Source organism: Oxyura jamaicensis, chromosome 3 (genome assembly GCF_011077185.1).
Source record: "Oxyura jamaicensis isolate SHBP4307 breed ruddy duck chromosome 3, BPBGC_Ojam_1.0, whole genome shotgun sequence".
In the NCBI taxonomy this organism is placed as follows: Eukaryota; Metazoa; Chordata; class Aves; order Anseriformes; family Anatidae; genus Oxyura; species Oxyura jamaicensis.
In genome coordinates this window covers 6,566,917-6,585,877 of record NC_048895.1, presented here as the reverse complement: position 1 = coordinate 6,585,877, position 18,961 = coordinate 6,566,917, and the positions used below count along the sequence as shown (strand labels likewise).

The 18,961-nt window shown below is 39.9% G+C and overlaps 1 protein-coding gene across 1 annotated transcript in view; it reads right to left on the bottom strand.

The window, feature by feature from the left end:
- Window positions 1-18,961, bottom strand: part of LOC118164830 — a 241,947-nt gene that overhangs the window by 216,446 nt on the left and 6,540 nt on the right. The window contains exon 3 of the mRNA XM_035322590.1: window positions 18,091-18,169. The gene's annotated coding sequence lies outside the window, so the exon portion shown is untranslated. The remainder of the gene's footprint in view (window positions 1-18,090; window positions 18,170-18,961) is intronic.

The following is an 18,961-nucleotide window of genomic DNA, read 5'->3' as shown; positions in this document are numbered from 1 at the left end:
AGATTAAGGGAGAAGTGGAAACTGTTTATTTTCAATAACTCATTTAAGCTGTGTTTGATTTAAGATACCTTTGAGAAGAAATGCACTTAAGGGTTTTAATACTTCAGCCATTCCAAATTGCAAGTGAATAAATCCAGAGGCCAAAGCACCTTGACCCCTAGACACCAGCCAAAAAAAAGAGTCAAAATACATCATGTCCTGCCCAACATCCTTTCCCAGATTTCAGTTATAGTACTACAAAGATGTAGATTGTCACGATAAAAGATGATATAACAGCACTTCTGGCTTGCTCTGTAGCGGCTGCAACAATTAGCAGCAAGACAGGTATTCATTTAATGACTTGGCCAAGACAAATCCACCCTTACATTTGCAACCCTGTTTTAGACAGTTTCAAGCTGCCCAGTATTTATTACAGTCTGCAGAAGCTTCACCAGTGCCTCTGAGAACCTGCTAAGCTCAATGTTGAACACAAGCAATTTGCTGCAGTCTGCAGAGAAGTTTGGCAGATCTGCAAGTCAGGGCAGTCCTCCGGTCAGAACAGACAAGAGGATGGCAATCATCAACAGTTGAAAGGCTCCAACCTGGCTCTATTGCCCGGTTCCCATGTATCTAGAAAGATCCACCAATCTTACACCTCCCCAGAGTATCCCTATAATTTCAAGTGAGGTGTAAAAGCAAATGAAAATAGCAGTTACACCAACACCATGAGAGTGCCTGTCTGAAAACATTTACATACATCAAAGAAGGGCCTGCCCTCTGTTTAAACAATAAGTCACTCAAATTTCTAGCAACTATTACACAAGGGTTTTTTTTTATTTGTACTTCTGCTTTTGATACTTATTTTCTTATTAGCAAATAATTTTCATCTGTTAAACATTAGCATCTTATATTAGAAACATCAAAAGATTCAGAACTTTGATGACATTCAACCCATCAGAGCATGGCAAACTACAGCAATGAGAAAGAAAAATCTAAACAGAAAGCATTCAAAGAAAACCAGCATGGAAGGCAGAAATACATCTAGCTCCAAGCAATTATATCATAATGAATCAATATTGTTCTCCACTGCTACCTCATGCTAAGAGATACCCACGATACAGTCAACACAAGCTTAATTCTTTCCATTCCTTTCCCTTCCTTACGGCAGCTTTGTCACTCTTGTTACAGCTTACTGTCTATAACCCCAGTGTCAGCTGGGTATGCCCAGCGCTGATGATGTGACTATGAAAGAGTTTTACCCCCCAAAGGCAAGGCTTTACAATCTGGAGGTGGGAAAGGGAGAACTTGTATACAAAACCACAAGCAGCAGACACTTACTGCCCAGACTATACTGCCCATCATGCTGCATGCTTCTGACTGGTCCTACGCATAAAGAAGTCCTGCCTTTTTTTAAACTGGAGGTCACAAGTAAAGGACTTAAATTTAAGTAGCTCTGAAAGTTCAGAAAAAAAAAATCATGACACTCAGGTTTAGTGAGATATCAGAAAATAGGAAATGCTCTGTGAACTATGAACACTGCTTCTGTTTTCTGAACAAACTGCTGTCAAGATAATGACAAAAATCAATATTCCGATCTTGCACATAACTTTGCAGTTTGTCAATTCAATAGATGCATTATTACAAGTCTTTTAGGCGCAGCCTGAAGCTTCTCTGGAGTTCCCCTTATGACTCACAAGCGGAATGCATTAACTACATGTGCACCTATGGGCAGGCAGGGAAACAGCTACCTTTGTTTACTTGGAGTAACTCCTTCCTCCAGTAAGAGCGTCATAAATTCTAGTTTCCTAGACGTTCAAATGCAGTTAACAGCTTTTTATTGTGCTATTGTGCTAGACCAATCCTGTATTTCACCAGTTACACACCGTAAACTGCTCCATGAGAAGAGGAGTAGGGACTATCCTTCCGTTTCCCAATTTAGAATTGATAAGCATCATTTGGATACAATCCCTCAGCAATTTAACACAGGCAGCAACCTAACAAGAGACTGAATGAGGCCTTCTGACTACTTCAGAATCATTTTATGGAATATAAAATTATTTAAGTTGTATTAACTGTTAGAGCAGCCCACGATCCCAGATACAATGACAGACATGTCAGCATCTCAGCAGTAGCAGCATCTTTATGGATTTAAGACTTCGTAACATGCACTGATCACACAGATCACTTATGCCCACTTGGTGCACTGAGGAATTTTGTCAGTGAATGGCTAGAACTCCAGGAAGAAAACATAGCAGATGGTTTTCAGGCATTTAAGAGTTACAGGTACCTCTTCCCTCCTGTCCAAAAGCTGACAGGATTTTACTCTGCACTGTCTTCAGTTCATTAACTGAATGTTCCTTAATTCGTGAAAAACAGTTAATAGAATCAATAGCTGGAATTATTAAAGCAAGAAAAAACACCACAAACTTCAGGGTGAAGCCTCTGTTCACCATGCTCATGTTAATAAAAAAGTTAAAAACAGTCAACAATGACAAAGTTGTCAAAAATGTATTAAGAAGTTGACTGTACTGTTGATCCAAATTTCAAGTGAAATATTTAGAACTTCAGTTTCAGAGCCTCCTTCTACAATATGTTTAGCATAAACCTGTGCAAGAGGAATATTTGAAGAGCAGTATCTTTAAGATACTCATGCTGAAAAAATCATCATACGGATTCCACATCTCTTTCAGTTGGCAATTAACACAACCATAGAAAGAAAAGGAGGAAATGTAGGTGCCAAGGGACGGGAAATGGGAGGCCTGATTTCTTTTGCAAAATTAACTCTGGGGGCTGAAATAAAATTCAACCTGTTAGCAAAAATTTTGCTCTCTTCCTATTAAAATACCTCCTTAATCAGTTCAATATGTTAGATATCTATCAAACCGGACCTTGTACATGTGGGAAAAACAATTGTTGATTTCTATTGTTATGTAGGGTACTACCTAGAGTATCCCACACACCCAGGTCATTATTGTTTTTAAAGGGAACATAGCATTAGTATACAGAAATATTGATAGTGTTAACTCCTAATAAACAATGTGTTGAATATTTTTCTAATTAGCAAGAAGTGAGGTGTCCAAAACTGAAGCCAAGAAGTGTCACAGGACAGTGCAGTAATTCACAGAAGCTAGGTGTAACACACTGAATAGTAACTTGGAGCGCACACATGCAAGGGGACATAATCTCATAGCAACATTTTTCTCTGGTGAAGCATTAGAGCACTTACTTTTAAGCACATATTTAAATCCAATCAACATTAAAAAACTGAAGAGTGTTGAAATGCGTTAGCAAGCCAGGCTTGAGACGTAACTCACTTCCATGAGTTACGCAGACATTAGGCTACCATACAAACTCGAGTTGCCCACACATTCCCTTCCTGAAGAGTAGCCAGGAGCTGGAGCATCCTCCCCCAACACCCACAGCTATTAATCCGTGTAGCTGTACCACTGCAGGCAAGCTTTGCCACGGTAAAAAAACAGCCACATCTTTCTGTTTCGCAGCATTAAAAGCCAAGGGAAAGCAGGGAGGGATTTTTGTCTCAGCAGCATGTCTGTGAGTCACGCTGCCTCCCGGGGCTGCTCCTTGGGTGGTACGGTTTACACACCATCCCTCGCTCAGAGGATGTGCCTGAAGTCCCCATCAAGCCCTTTGTGACGGGAACAAACAAAAGTTTTACATACGCTTGGTCATATGGTCTATGTAATGTTATCCAACATGTAATTAACAAGGGTAAGTTTTCTAAAGCTCAGACTGTTTGCTCCCAAAGTAATCCCAGTGGAAAGCGTTTCTACTTCCATATTGCCCCGTTTTGAATATCTTTTTTTCTGCTTTTTGCTTTGGTTTTCCAGGTCCTCTTATAATTTATACCACCTACTCAGCAAGTTTCAATACAGTCAATACTAACTGACCACAGCCATATAGCAACTCAATGCTCATTCCAATTATTTTCAACAATATATGGATTAGATTACACATGCACTGCCAGAAAAAACGATCTACCTCAGATTTAAATCATTAAGAATGACCCTCTGGAGACAATAATCTCTCCTAAATGTGAAAACTACAGACAAATGTCAGAACGCTGTCTGGCCCAGGAATGTTTCCTCATAACAAGGCTGGTTTGTGCAATCAATGAGGCTGACAAAATCTCCAATATGCTCTCAGGGCCTGATCCAAAGCACAGTGAAGTTTATGGTAACACTCCCATTGACTAGAGTTGTGTGGGAAACTTTTTTCTGGCCCATGAGAACTTTGGATATTTTGAAAGCTTTTTCCTCCCCATCCTGAATGGGAAAGAAAGGTTGAAATCTCAACCTGACTTAATAACATCAGCCTGATTGAGATAATTTGTGTTTAAGAGAAAAACAGAGAAACTAAGTTTTGAAATTAAAGCTCAAATTCTTTAAGTCAAAGACTTCCTATAAAGAAATCAGAAGTTTTCAACTAAAGTGTGAAACCATGAACCATTTGAGTAATTCCAGCATTCTCTTTAATTGTAGATAAGGCCTTTGCTTCAGGAGCAAATCCACCTAGACTATTATGCCCTTTCAAAAACAGTTGGGCAATTCCTCAGAACTTCAAGATATAAACACTACATCTTTCATTTTTTTTTAATTATGCTTTCTTCTGCAGGGTGATAACTGTCAAACCACATGTATTAAAGTAGCATTTTTCAGCCCTGAAGATCTTGAACCCCTAATAGCTAAGTCCTCCCTCCAGATTATGGTAGAAGCCACTGGATGGAGCTGTTATAAATAGTCTCACAAGACACAAGAATCAGTCGTGTTTAGTTTTTAAGAAATCTGCATTGTCATTATTTTTAAGATGCTTCCAATGGAAAGTTGTCACAAGCAATAAGGAAGGTTTGTTTCTGCAACCAATATCTACAGAGGGTTCTTGCTCACAAGGTAGCAGCAGATATGCCAGTTTTGTAGAAGGATTCTATGAAGTCCCTAAGATACGACTGTGGTTTTCTCCGTAAAAGAGCAAGTGGCACTAGAAATACAGATATGCATTCCATAGTATTTGCATTTCCTTTGAGGAAAAACACAGGCTGGTAGACCCTAGAAAATGGACTGTGATTCTCAAAAGGTGAGAGCACAGAACAAAACTACCCCTGTTTTATGTAGGGCAAAGAAAGCATGTGGGAAAGGGAGAAACAGGTTGTCAATGCAAGTCATAAAAGGAAGTGTGTACAAGAGCTGGAATTTTGAACTAAAAAAATGTGATAGCAAATACTATGGCAGTCTCCTATGCATTAAGCAGTCCCTGCCAACATTTGAGTCACTGTAATGCACAATTCTTAAAAAACAGCAGTTTCCCAGAGAAAACATCACTGCAGATATTGGTAACAGAGAGCTGAGGAGTTAATTATTCTTCCTCTGTGTGTATATATATAGATACAGAATAATACAGAAAGCTCAAGAACTAATAATAAATTGGGTGACAGTGCCTGTAAATAAATGGGTTCCTCATGGGAACTTCTGAATTGACATTCTCCGTCCTTAAACAAATTCATTTTCTGCCTCCAACTGCCATGTGAACTGTCTCACCTACAGAAGTTATGGCACAATTTTCCGCATGATAGAGAATGAACAGCATCCAGGACTTCAGCTGTTAGAAGAGCAGCAGGCCATGGTCAGAAACGCCCATCAGCAGCACACACTGTCTGATGACACCGCCATCCACCGGGGAATGTGTCACTCCAGGAGCACTACACAGTGCGCAATAAACCCTTGTGTATTGCCTGTGACTTTGACAACCAGCATCGTAAATTAGGCTTCATATTTTTTTGTAATAGCTTCAAAATAAGTGCATGTGTCAGATTAGCCAGTAATCTACCTCAAAATCTCCACCTCACATCTCTGGCTTTCGATGAGCTGTCAGGAAATTCAGGATAGCAGTCAGTTCCCTCATTTCTAGCTAGAGCCTACAGCCACTTTTGCAGACACTCATTTAACCTCCTACTTTAAAGCTCTTGCTGAGCATGCCATGTTCTGTATCATCAGCCACCTTTCCAGAGCTATTATCTCAGCTCCTACAATAAGCAAATTGAGCAGCTTTCTCAGGGCAGGAGCCCTCTGCAATGCTTCCTGGCCAAAGCAGGCTACAGAGCCCCGCAGCTACCCCGACACCTTGTTGTCACCGCCTTGCGCCTGTTCATGCTTTCACATACATCAGGCCCATTCACTGCTTTCTTTCCAGGCCACCATCCAAATGCAAAGTCTCATCTGTTGCCTAAAAGGTTTTCAGATTATGCAACAGATGGAAGAAAGCTTAATTTGTCTCTGTTTTTTTGTATCAATGTTATGCATTGTACGCGCTGTTAAAAAAAAAGTGCTGGGGAGTCAAGATGTGCCTACATTGTGCTCCTTGATGGGCTAGGGGTCAGGTAGAGCCCTCTGGGGCAAAGGAAAGATCGCATCTCTCCTGAGAATAACTGAACATACCTGGCTTGAGGTTTCTAGAGGGCAGGACAGGTCCAGTCAACACTTAGCAAGCAAAGAGCACAAAAGGAATCTGAAGACTCCTGGCAGGAACAGAGACTTGCCTACAGAAAAGCCTTTGTGGAAAGCTAAGGAATAATCAAATGCTCCATAGGCACTGCATGGATGTAGCTGCAACCTTTGACAGTCACCAATAGCTATTAGACTACAGGACACAAAATATACTGCAAGAACATAATCAGAGAATAAACAAGTAACTAGTCTCACACTGAAGTTGTGAGCTTTCTGTACGATGGGGTTAGGCACAGAATTTTTTTCTTGCCTTTAAAAAAAAAACAACAAACCACAGCACAGCCTAAGAGACAGTGAGCCTTTTAGCACCTTCTGGCATGTTTGTTTTAAGTAGTGGTATTGTTCTACCTCAAGACTAACACATCAGCCAATTACAGGCAGGCTCAAAGGATTATGTATTTATGACTACAATATATGAGTGCCAAAAAGCCATCAAGAAGTTTTTACAAGCTCTGTCCTGCAAGGAACAAAGAGAAAAGCTCAAATATGGAAATCACTCAGCAAGTGATCTGATCTTCAAAATGCTCCTGAAAGGTGCACTTTCATTAACTGATAATCTCCATCTTTGTTCTCTATCCCTAGCCTTAAATCCCAATTATATATTAGATGACTCTCTATACAAAAATGACATGGTTTCATTCTCAACCTGCACGCTCACATGCTTAGATGACTGATTGGAAAGACAATGGATAATAATTCTATCTACTCCCAGAATTAGTTATCTTTTCATTAAGTTTGGAAATTAGCTGCCTGATTGCTCTTCCTGCCTTTTTTTTTTTTTACCCCTTTCTTTTTTCAAATCCAAGTAAAAAAAAAAAATAAAATGTTGCTCTGATGTGGAGAGAACATCCTTGCTACTGTCAGATCTTTATGAATATGTATATACATACAGCAGTTCGTGCCAGTGAGAGCACAAACAACCTTTATGGTCAACTTCCTTAAGAAAATTTTTCACAGAAGTGGAAAACTGAACTTTTGATTTTTGGAACACCCTTTTGGTTGTATACTTTCTTTCCATCTCCATTGTGTAAGTAGAAAAGGGTAAGGAGTTACAGAAATAAAAGCAAAAAATGAGAAGAAAAAAAAATCAGGAACAAACAAAGCTTGAGAATCTGAAATTGAACCTCAAAGGTTTCATCAGTAATTTTTCCAGGTATAAGCATTCCTTCTCTAATCTTAGAGAACAAAGAGTACTTTGATTTCTCTTCCAGTTTTGGAAAAATCTTTCCTATGTCTGAATCTGCACTAATAGCACTATCCTTATTGTTATTCACATCTCAGCAACAATACTGGTCATTACCAAGGTCTCCACAAGGATAAGCTCAATATACACACACAGGCTGAGAAGATAGTGTTTTCTTCAGAGGGCGTGTATCTGTATTTGTATTTAACTCCATGTTCTTGTCACCCACCAGTTTAAAAAAATACAAGAGAAAAAAATCCACAAAAAAAAAGCAATTAGATTTTTTATCAGAGTCAGTCACTGCATTCTTCATCCCTGGGATGAAGGAGCAATTTACTTCCTCTACTCTTTATTCATACATACCACTTGCACGCCAGAGCACTGAGCAATGTGATGAATTTTGAAATCAGACACACCACTACCTCCAATACTTTTTAATCCTAAACTCGCTTTTTGGCAGGAATATAAAATAGCCCCATTCCTAATGATTAATGATCAAAAGACAGCTAACTAGAGGAAGAATGTTGCTTTCAAGTGCAAAGTCTAAACTTCATGGAACTACAGAGTAACTTTTCCTGCCATTCTGGAGAAGACAGTTAACCTGAGCCCCTGAATTCTGCAGATTGCATGGGTCTCCAAGGATGACCAGGATCTCATCTCTGGCTTCCAATGCACACCAGAATCATGATGAAATAATATTCAATACTGACATTTCTGAAAGGTCCCTCTTTAGGGTAACGCCAAAACCCACAGATATTGCAGCTAAACATTGTTAAGTAAGAAAATGACAGCTTCTGTTTTGTCTGTAAAACTGTTCCTGCAACATGTAAGCAACAGATAGGCATACAACAGATACATGCACTTGCCACTTTTTTTTTTGCCAGGCTTAAACCACATTTCCATATCATACCCAGATGTGCAATCAAGAGAAAATCCTAGAGCATCACCTCCCCAGCCTGCCCTAGAAGTTGCTCTTTATCCCACCCACCGTTCCAACTAGTAAAACAGGACAGCCCTTATACTGAGCTAATACTACGTACAGAAAAAAAAAAAGCTTAGTCCTGATTTATTTAATTTAATGGGTATTGTGACTACAAGACCTGTCTCTAATTTACTGTATTGTAAACTGCTCAGAAGCAGCGCATGTTTTCCCAGGCTTCAGCTGCACCATTTGAGGCGATCTGCTCCCTGCAGACATTTCCACCAGGAGCAGGGAGGAGATGTGATGCAGCTGCGGGGCATCTGCCCACGTCTGACCCTGGGTCAGCAGTGGGCCGTGTGGGCAGCAGCAGTGGCCCAGGAGGTGCAGGAATCCCCCTTAACCTTCTGGAGGATTTTCACGGCAGTGCATTTCTGCAGCGCGGCTCTTCTCTCCCGCCCCTGCCATCCCCGTCCCTAGCAGAGTTTGAGAACAATACGCAAATGTGATTCCAATTAGGTCAGTAACATTCATGAAGGTTCAGCCCTCGCCATCTGTCCAAAGGGAGCAAGGCTCTGTTTGTTTGGGGTGTCCCCCCATCCTCCTTTCTTATGAATACCATTAGACAAAGCCATCCACATGTGTTTTAATGTGTTTTATGGCCAAAAAAAAAGAGCAAATTAAGGGAGTTCCACAATTAATTCCCACCATACTGGAGCATTATATAATTTATCACTTGTACATAATTTATCATGATTCAACATTCAAACACATTAAACAACAACAGAGGAGACAATAGTAAAAGCCTATTAATAACTACTAACTGTTCCCTTACAGAGGGGTTATGTTTGTCTGAAATAAGTCCTACTAAAAACTCCAGTTCCTAAAAATGTAGGTGTACTTGCACTGAGAACAAAAGATCGATTATCATTTCTGAAGCTAGAATAAGAAAACTGTTAAGTTAATCCTGTTTATGTGGCTGTCTCTAAATTTTTATGGTCTGTACACATACATACAAGCAGTAAATTTAGGTTTTTAAAGTAATTTAAATCTCAATATCAGCTGTCAGATATTTACCTAGTGCTACAAAGTGCTTTCTAGGGAAAAGGTCGTGTATAGGACTTTGCAGACAATTCATACCTCACCCTCTGGAGGTTTATGTGATAACTTCTGCAACCGTTTCTGAATTAACCTGGATGATTTGTGGCCTGGACCCTCACCCAGGAAGTTTCATGTTCTGACCTCATTTCTATCACACGAGGGGAAGAAGGCAAAAGAAAAGTGCCATAAGCCTGAACACAAAGAAGCCTCAGTGTGCCCTTAGAGGTGTGCAGGAAAACACCAAATGCACATCCCAGGTCAGAACTGGGATGCTTTGCAGAGCCTGGGCCATTGCAGCAAGTGCATCAAAACACGGGGGGGGGGGGGGAGATGTAAGGAGGAAGAGCTCACTTCTAACATACTGAAGCAATTTATTGGAGCAGATTTAATTATTTTACTCTTGTTGAAGGGAGAAAGTTCATGCTGAAACTGCCACACTGAAGAGAATGGAACAAGTCACGGGAAGGAAGATGTTACGCTAAAGAGAGATGTGGGAGAAAAGAGCAAAATGATTTGCTTTGTTTAAAGATGCTCTGTAAGGTTGTGTCATCTCACTATGATGCAGAGATGAGTAATTTATTCAGATAATGGATTTTCCACCCAGCATTTTACTGGCTTTGTCTCAGTCAATACAAAAAAAAAGCTTAACTGTTCAACATCGCAGTTCATAGTATAGAGAACAGCACACTTCTGAAGAAACTGCTTAAATATTTTAGTCTAAGAACCAACATTTTCTACGTCAGCCTAAACTACTTCCCTTCATTGCTTAACACATGAAGCCCAAAAGAAGTCTTTACACACTGACATAACTTTATCTAAAGAGTAGGAACTTGCCAGAATAATTCTTCGCCATGTGTAGAACAGTAAATTGACATCTCCCTTGCCCTTTCATCCCCTAAAACAATGGTTGCACCTAATCACAGACAAAGCAGGTGAAAGCTGAACAGAAACTAGTTCTTCCACTTAGAAATAATTGAGACATAGGAGAAAAATGGTTTTATTTATGATTAACCCCGATTTATATTTGCATTAAATGGTATAAACCAGAGGGTTTTTGTTTTTGTCACTTAACAGAATTAGAGAAGACTGAATATCAGGCAGTATTAACCATTGGCTGAAGAAGTATAAAGGAGCTGTACTCTGGGCTTCAAAGGGGGATCACAAATGAGTGCAAGTTGTCTGTTTCTAGACCTGCATTTCAGCAAATCAGTAGGAGTTGGGGAAATCATTCAAAACTTGCTCCAAGATCCACCTTCCCAACAATCCAGGACCTGTGACTTGTCCTATTTTGGATGCTGTGTCTCAATAGAACTAAGCACCACAAGAGCTGAAGCTGTTCTACTTACATATGCATAGACTGACCACTTCACGTATTGTGGAACCAGAAAAGGAACTGATGCAACCTTAACCTTTCCCTCTCATTACACAGACCCAGATTTACCCGTACAGAGGAAGATGTTACCACTAAATTCACTTTTACTTTGTGGGAATGGGAAACTCTTACCTGAAATTTCTTTCAATAGTGCATTAATTCCACTCTTACACTCCTTGATGACAACTGAAGATAACTTTGAACCTTTGGAGAAGCCTGCAGCCACAGCAATGCAAAAGGATCCTCCAATTAAAAAAAAAATAAATAAATAAAATAAAAGTTATCATTAAGCTTTTATTTTTGATTAATTTCCCCTCTGCACTCTTCACATACCTAAGATTAACCGGGAAGGTAGAGGGTGTGAATGATGGGGGAAATTATTTGGAAAGAAAGCAAAAAGAACTGATAGCTTTTAAAAAATAATAATAATAATAATAATAACAACATCAATAAACACTTAAAATAACAATATCAAATAGAAGGTTTATGTCCAGGTTTAGAGAATGGTTAAAACACCAAGTTTTGCTTATCTTTAGACATCTTAAGCTCATATTATATGTCAATGATATATTTCATGTCCCAGCTACTGACTACTCTTGTAGGTCATTTCTTGTCATTCATTGCTTCTGGGTCTGAAAATATCTTTGGAAAAAAAAAAAGCAAACATGCTTACACATAGTTGAAGAAAGTGTTTCAGTCCATGGCACCACTCACAGTGGCAGTCATTTATGGCACTTTAAGGAGAGATTTGATTTACTACATTTCTTGTCAGACAACGAAAACTCTACATACAAAAACAAAAGCAAGTTGAATTCAACAATGTACTTTGGAAGGTGCAAAAGGTTAAGCAATGTCTAATTAGATTTTAGAGCAAAGCTAATAGGAATGATCGGATCTGATGTATCATGGTACAAGGTCAATAGTATATCTTTCCAAAATACTATATGAAACTATTAGAGTAGTACCCCTGTGAAGTCGGTAGGGCTAAAGCAGTGTGTGGAATCAATGTCTGATTTTCCTAAGGGAGTTTTGGAAGCTTCACAAATCCTTATCCAAAATGCCAAAGCTTGCTGGGCTCAATCCTCCTACCATTTGGATTGTCTAATAAGATGCACGATACATCTTCCCTCTGATAAGGCCAGACAGTTAAGAAGGTATTAAGAATGTTTTTCTGAAGAACATTTTCAACAAATCAAAACATACGAAAGCATGAAACATAGCTGCTTTTTCATCAGGCCACCACCAAAATATTCAAAGAGCTTAGCTAAGTTCATCCCAAGAAATTAGTGAGACTGTAGTACAATTCCCTTGTCCTTTAAAAAGGAAATTACACCATTGCCATCCTCCACTTCATGTTTTAAAAGAGACTACAATTGCCTACAGATATATAGAATTTGCATGTATGGAAACATTTCCAACAACACCAAAAGACTGATTTTTTTTTTTTAAGAGCTCCTAGCACCCAGAATTTTCTGGATTTTTTTTTTCCAGAAGACGACTTGCACTCAATACTCAGAGTCTGAAACACAAGCCATATTTGAGCTTTTCTGAAACTCTGTCCTTGATTACAGATACTCAGAAAGATCACTTCTGAGAAGGGAGACCCACCACCACTTGCAAAACATTTTGCTGCCCTACCATACCAGGATTTGGCAAGAACAGCATATATTCTTCACTGTCAGCTTCAATCGGGACTAAATGAAGCCAGGACTTTCAGTTAACCTAAATGTCAAATTCTTAATATTTAATACAAATACCCTATTCCTATGAACCCACTATCTAATCAAGGAAAGCTCTTCCTTCAAAGAGAGAAGATAAAGAAGACGAGTTTAAACTTTAAAGGGAAAAATGCTGTAAATTATTACATTAGGAATTATATCCTTAACTGGTGTAAATTGGCACAACTTCAACAGAGACCTGTTGATTAACATCAGTACATGGTCTCGTCTAACCTGTCTAACACTGACGTATGTGCACGCTACTGTGGTACTAGCCCCAGTCCCTCACATCTGCTTTCAGCTGTCAGCAGGTAGAAGTCAAAGAAAAAGATAATGCTTCATTTTAGGTTTTCTCTTGCCTGTTTTGTATGAATTCCAAAAATCTATTTTCTTTTGTTGTATTTCAGTTATTTTTGCTCATAGAGGCTTTGGGACAGCACCAGTGGAAACTGAAGCTGTCTGGTTAATCTGAGGTCACATTTTGTGTAGGCAGCTGCAATCCAAACTTCCCCACCCTGCCCTACAAGTAACCCGAACTCTGACCTGCTGGGACCACCCCCTTGCTCCTGCAAATGCTCAGTCCACATTTTGACTGAGCAAATACGGCCAAGTTAACCAAAATGCCAGAAGAGCTATGTGTGTAAATATGTACGCAGACTGTCAGGTCTTTGTGACTTTTTCTGTTGGACAGTAACCAAGACCACCACATGCATCTGGCAGTCCAGAATCTACTGATGAATAAAGTCACTTATTACACATACTTTGTCCCTGTGAACAAGTTACATTTTGAAACGGAACAGTAGTTAAGGGAAAAAAAGTTAGGAAAACACATGCAACCCTCACCACTACCCTCCCCCCCACCCAAAAAAAAAAAAAAGAAAAAAAACTCTAGCATGTACAGCAAGGCAGCAAGGTTCCCAAGCCATTCTCTAGACCTTCAACCTGACTATGGAAGAGTTGAACAACCCACATTCGTCTCCACTATATCTACAGCAAGCTGCTCAGCATTGACTACTTCTGATGTGGGGACCTGAATATGGACATTAAACTTCAATGTCCTGGAGTATGAGTGATTAATCTGGTAAATCTCACTGATACATGGATATCATTTTCATGAGCTTTGAATATCCCATCCTAGAAGCCTACTATTGAAACTGGCTTGTAAACATTTAGTGTAGCACTTAACCCGTGAACACACTGATGAGGTCAACCTCATTGATTTCAGTGCTGTAGCAGAGAGCATCTGCTGTGGAGGATCAACCACCTGAATGGCTTAGCTGGAGGAAGGGAGAGAGGAAATTTCTATCCTCATTTTCACAGGTGGGAGATTGAAGCACAAGGAGGAAAAGGAGGGGCAGGAAAGATGTAAGTGATATGTTCAAGGCCACCCAGGAAGACTAGTGCAGAGAAAGTTAATCCACATTTTTCATTCTACCCCCTTTCCCTCCTCTCAGCATACAAGGTCTCTGCCCTCAGAGCTGCCCGAGAGCTTATGTGGTCACATGCTGTCATGCACGGTTGTTACCAAGAGGAGCCTACATATTTACAGGTGCAGAAGACTAGAACTCCATTTACTGCTCTTGTACCTGTCCAGCAGAGAAAGGAACAGCGTTTTACTCCTGCTCCCTAGATGCTGAAGCAGTGGGAAGCAAGGATGACAATATATTTATGCAGAGAGGAGCAGCAGAACAGATTTTTGACCCCTTGGATCGCATGCTAATCACAGGATAATGTTCAGGACTGTAACTGCTCACAACTGCTAACCATTGCCAATGGCTTTGTTCAAGGACAGAGACAGAGTTGGTAACTGAGTCCTAAGTGCAGACATTGAAAATCACAGGGAAGCACAGCAGATGAGCACTACTCACAACCTGATCAATACCCACTGCTGAAGTGGAAGAAAAGGAGGTAGCCTTAGTGCTTTAAAAAGATAGTTTAAAAGATCTGTTCTGCTGATTTTAGAGACAGGAGAACAGCATAGGCAGATGTGAAGATAGTGGAGCCAAGAGCCAGAAAATACAAGGTCTAAGTCTAACCAGGCTGCTGACTCACCGTGTTAGGTTCATGCAAGTTCCCCAACCCTTCTCATTTACTAGTTTCTAAGTATGAATGCCTTGAGGCAAGGACTATGACCACATCTGTCTTCATTTCACACTGACCTGTGGACAGTCACCACACTTGAGTTTGAACCCTCTGACTACTCAGACAGAAAGTTGATAATGCAGTCCTGAAAGCTCTTTAAACCCATAAAAGCCTGCATAGCTGTAGGTGCTGGAGGTTCACTTTGGTGCCCAAGCATTGCTTTTAAACAGGTGAAAATCAACCACAAATACAGGTAGGATGGAAAAGGGAAGAATCACATAAGTACCAATCATCCTCTGTTTCTTAACTTCTGTCTAAATGACAGAAGTTCACCCCTGGTTTGCAGAAAGGGACCCCAAAGCATAGGATGTCGCCAGCTGTGCACAGGCTGGCACAGAAAGCAACACCACAGGCAGGGCTCTGCCATGGATTCACTCACTGTTGGCATAAACCGACCTGAGTGTTGGTTGTGTAGGTTCCCTGTACAGGGAAGACACCTTGTTGGTCTGCACAATGAATCCCCATTATGACTTTCAGGAATTACTGTAAAGGGATTTTAAAACCCACAGGGAAAGGAGTTGGCTTGATTGTCTCCCAGCTAACTGTAAACATCTATCGTTGTCCAGCACAATGAACCAATAAAGAAAAGACACTCCACTGAGTTTTAGGTGGAGACTTGTAGTGCCATTGATAGCCAAGTATGGATGGATTTCCTTTTAGGATTTTTATAGGAAGCACTTGGTACACTTAGGCCAGTAAAACCAGAGAGATATTATCAGCTATAGTCTGGTCTCCAAAATGTAAAGCACAATACATCCACCAACAGGCTTTGGTCTACACACCATAGGCTGCATCTGGGAGAACCAAACACTGCATCCATTTCAGCATTTGTTAAGAGTAACTGTGCAATTTGGAAGCAAATCCATCAGTTGTCCCCACTGCTCACATACAGGCTTGCATCACTGAGAATTTAATGTAACACCTTAGAAGTTTTAAGTCTCACACATGTTCACAATGTTGCCCCCTATATGCCTACTTCCCCTATGGAACTGACGTGAAATCTGCAAAATCAAACAATTGTATACCTTAATAATTATTTTTCAGCCAGCAGTTCATCTGCATTAGCCCTTCTTTGTAGTTATTAGCTCCATACTAACATCTAGGGCCTGACTAGAACCTACTGATGTCAGTAAGATTTTTGAAATATTCTGCCTTACAACTGATGTTATGGTAATTAAGAAGCTAAACACAGCCCTTTAAAAAAACATCTCAGCACCAACTTCCATGCACACACTTCAGCTTAGGAGAAGGGAGTGGTTGGCATCCCACTGCCCAGTCATCCCTGTTTTCATTTAATACTGTAAACACAATCATCATAAAAATCTGTTTCAAAACTTGCTGGGTAGGGTACATAACATGCGGTATGACATGATACCACTCTTGAGGCTTTCAGCCCAAGATGTTTACAGGCTATAATGAAAACCAAAGGCTTCTTCCATTACCCAAAACAACATACATTCCTTTAGCCCACTGGCAAATAGGAGACTGAGAAGAGATTCTCAGCGATTAGTCGCTTATTTTTCTGACAGTTTAATGGGATTCTAGGAGCGCCATATTAACTAGCAGATTATCAATACAGTTTTTCATTCTGCCTTCTCACCAGTGACAAGTTTTCATAATTTCAGGGTTAAAACAGACAAGAAATTCTGATGCTACTGAACAGAAGAGTACCTCTGCATTTTTAAGCTGAATGGGAGTTTCAACCCATTTAAGAAACTGCAAACACTAAAATACCAACTAGATCTGAGTTAATAACTGGCATGATGTTTTACCACTTAAAGAAGGGCACTAGGTTATTTCTCTCAGGTTCCATTAATCTTCTTGAAAAGCCCAGACTGTAGGCAACAAGGAGCAAAACGAATAACACTCAGCTATATGAAGCAGAACACCCAGCCAAGATCTGCTTGCTTACAGACAGATGGCAAATACAGCCAGAGCTCTGAAACTACAGCTGCATGCCTGAGATCCCTCAGATCTATGTGTGTGATCATTAAAGATTTTCAAATTATCTAATAGAGCAGAGTCTCCTAGAGATTTGGGTTTCCAGACTTTTGTTTTCTTTACAAAGGACCACATTAAACTTACCCAGAACATATTCAAAAGAAAACAGTTCTCAGGCTTTTCTATTAAAGAAGTGTTATGCACACACAAGCGCTCTGGGCTTGATTTTCTCCTATGAGTGCAATTTGTTCACACTCTCTGTATCGGCAGGAACAGTTGGGAACACAATCATTTCAGCAAGACTGAAAACACTCCCTACTCCCCTCCAGTCTGGAGGCCGCCTTCGTTCTCCAGTCACTCCAGAGGACAGCTAGAGCTTCCCTCGGTACCGAGGGGTTCAGCACAAAAATACCTCCATGCCTGCATGTAGGGCAAACTCCATACAGAGCATGTAACCATGCATCCGGTCTGCTGTAAATATATATTTCTAGCCAGATGTCTGTTTAGCCCAGTGGGGATACCAGTATGTCATACCCAGGCATAAGGGTTTAAGGAACGCAGGTCTCTGTGCTGCTTGGCATTACAACCAAGCTGGCCAGAGTGTGACTATATATTGGGCGAAGACTTGGCTATTAACACACATCAAATCTCAGCAAAATTTCTCTCCAGAAATAAACATTTCACTCTTTTGGCATGGGAGGAGTCAGCTGGACAACGTTTAATATCAAAAAGCCCAATCATCTTATTTCAGTACTATCCTCCTGACTTCCTATTTCTAGATATTTATACAATAACTCAATGCAACATAAAAGGTAAAGCCACAATTTGCTCTAAAAGAAAAATGGTTTTATCCAAATAAAAAGCTTCAGCACTTCTGAATCAACATTTTTACAGAAACTTGTTTGGCAAGTGTTTTTAAAAAGGACCGGTTTGGAAGGGGAATCCTTATTTATGAGTCCATATTTCTCATGGAATGGAAATCCCATTTCCTGTGTAGCTCAGTGGGCTTCCATTTTATTACTGATTACATGTGTGGTGTTTTTTTTTTATCCATGTGAAATGTATGATCTCCTCATGAAGGCTGTTGGAGGTGTGTTTGTAAAATTACTTGAGACCCTAACTCCCCTAAAAGGCCACTGCCAAACATCTGCCTCAAAACATGTTCCATACAAAATACAACAAACAAATGCAAATACAGAGGGAGATTCTCTTATTACCTGATTTGTGACTACGATTAAAATCTCTGAAGTTAGAGGCATTCAGACCGTAAATCAAATTGTCCAGGTAGAAGCATATCTGAAAACAGAGAGTAAAAAAAAAAAAAAAAAAGTTAAGTCTGATATCTGTAGGACTGATTTATCAGCCTGAAAAAAAAAAAATCACAGAAAACTGTATTTTCAAAGGGCAATGACACTTTGGCGTACAAAGTCCATTATAATCCTACTGTCTTCTAGACTGACAACCAAATAAATCAAGATTGTATATACACACAACCACAAACTAAAAAGGTGCTGAGCCAGATTGTACACACAATGAAAGTCTTAGACAAGGAGCCCCTAGGAAAAGGTGTGTTTGCTTCACAGTAACAGAACAAGTAGGTTGGATTGCAAGGCAACCTTTCTTTCTGGCTACGACTGATAGAACTCATATGCATGCAAATGGAGGGGAAAAAAAAAAACAACAACAAAAAACCTTTGCCAACCTGCATCAACCTGTTTATTTAGAATTCTACATCTCCACAGCCAGAGCAGCACTTCATTAGATAGCTTTGTTCTACAGAATTTCTTGGCCATGTAAGCTACAGCCACCCTATCATAGTGGCTTGCAAAGTAAATCACTTGTATGTAAAGTTTACGCAAACAAGAAAACCAAAACTATCCATCTCATTATTTTCCTCAACAAATTAGGTCAAATACAAACAAACGAAGATACCATGTATGTGCGGAGAACACAGACTGGGGCTGGTTTCACAGAGGAGTGACCGACTCCAGTAAATTAAATGCCCAGGGCCTCAGAGAATTCATCTGGTCCTAATTTTCAATCGGCAGTAAAATGATATGTTTTTTTTCACTTTCATTGTAGCTTGTT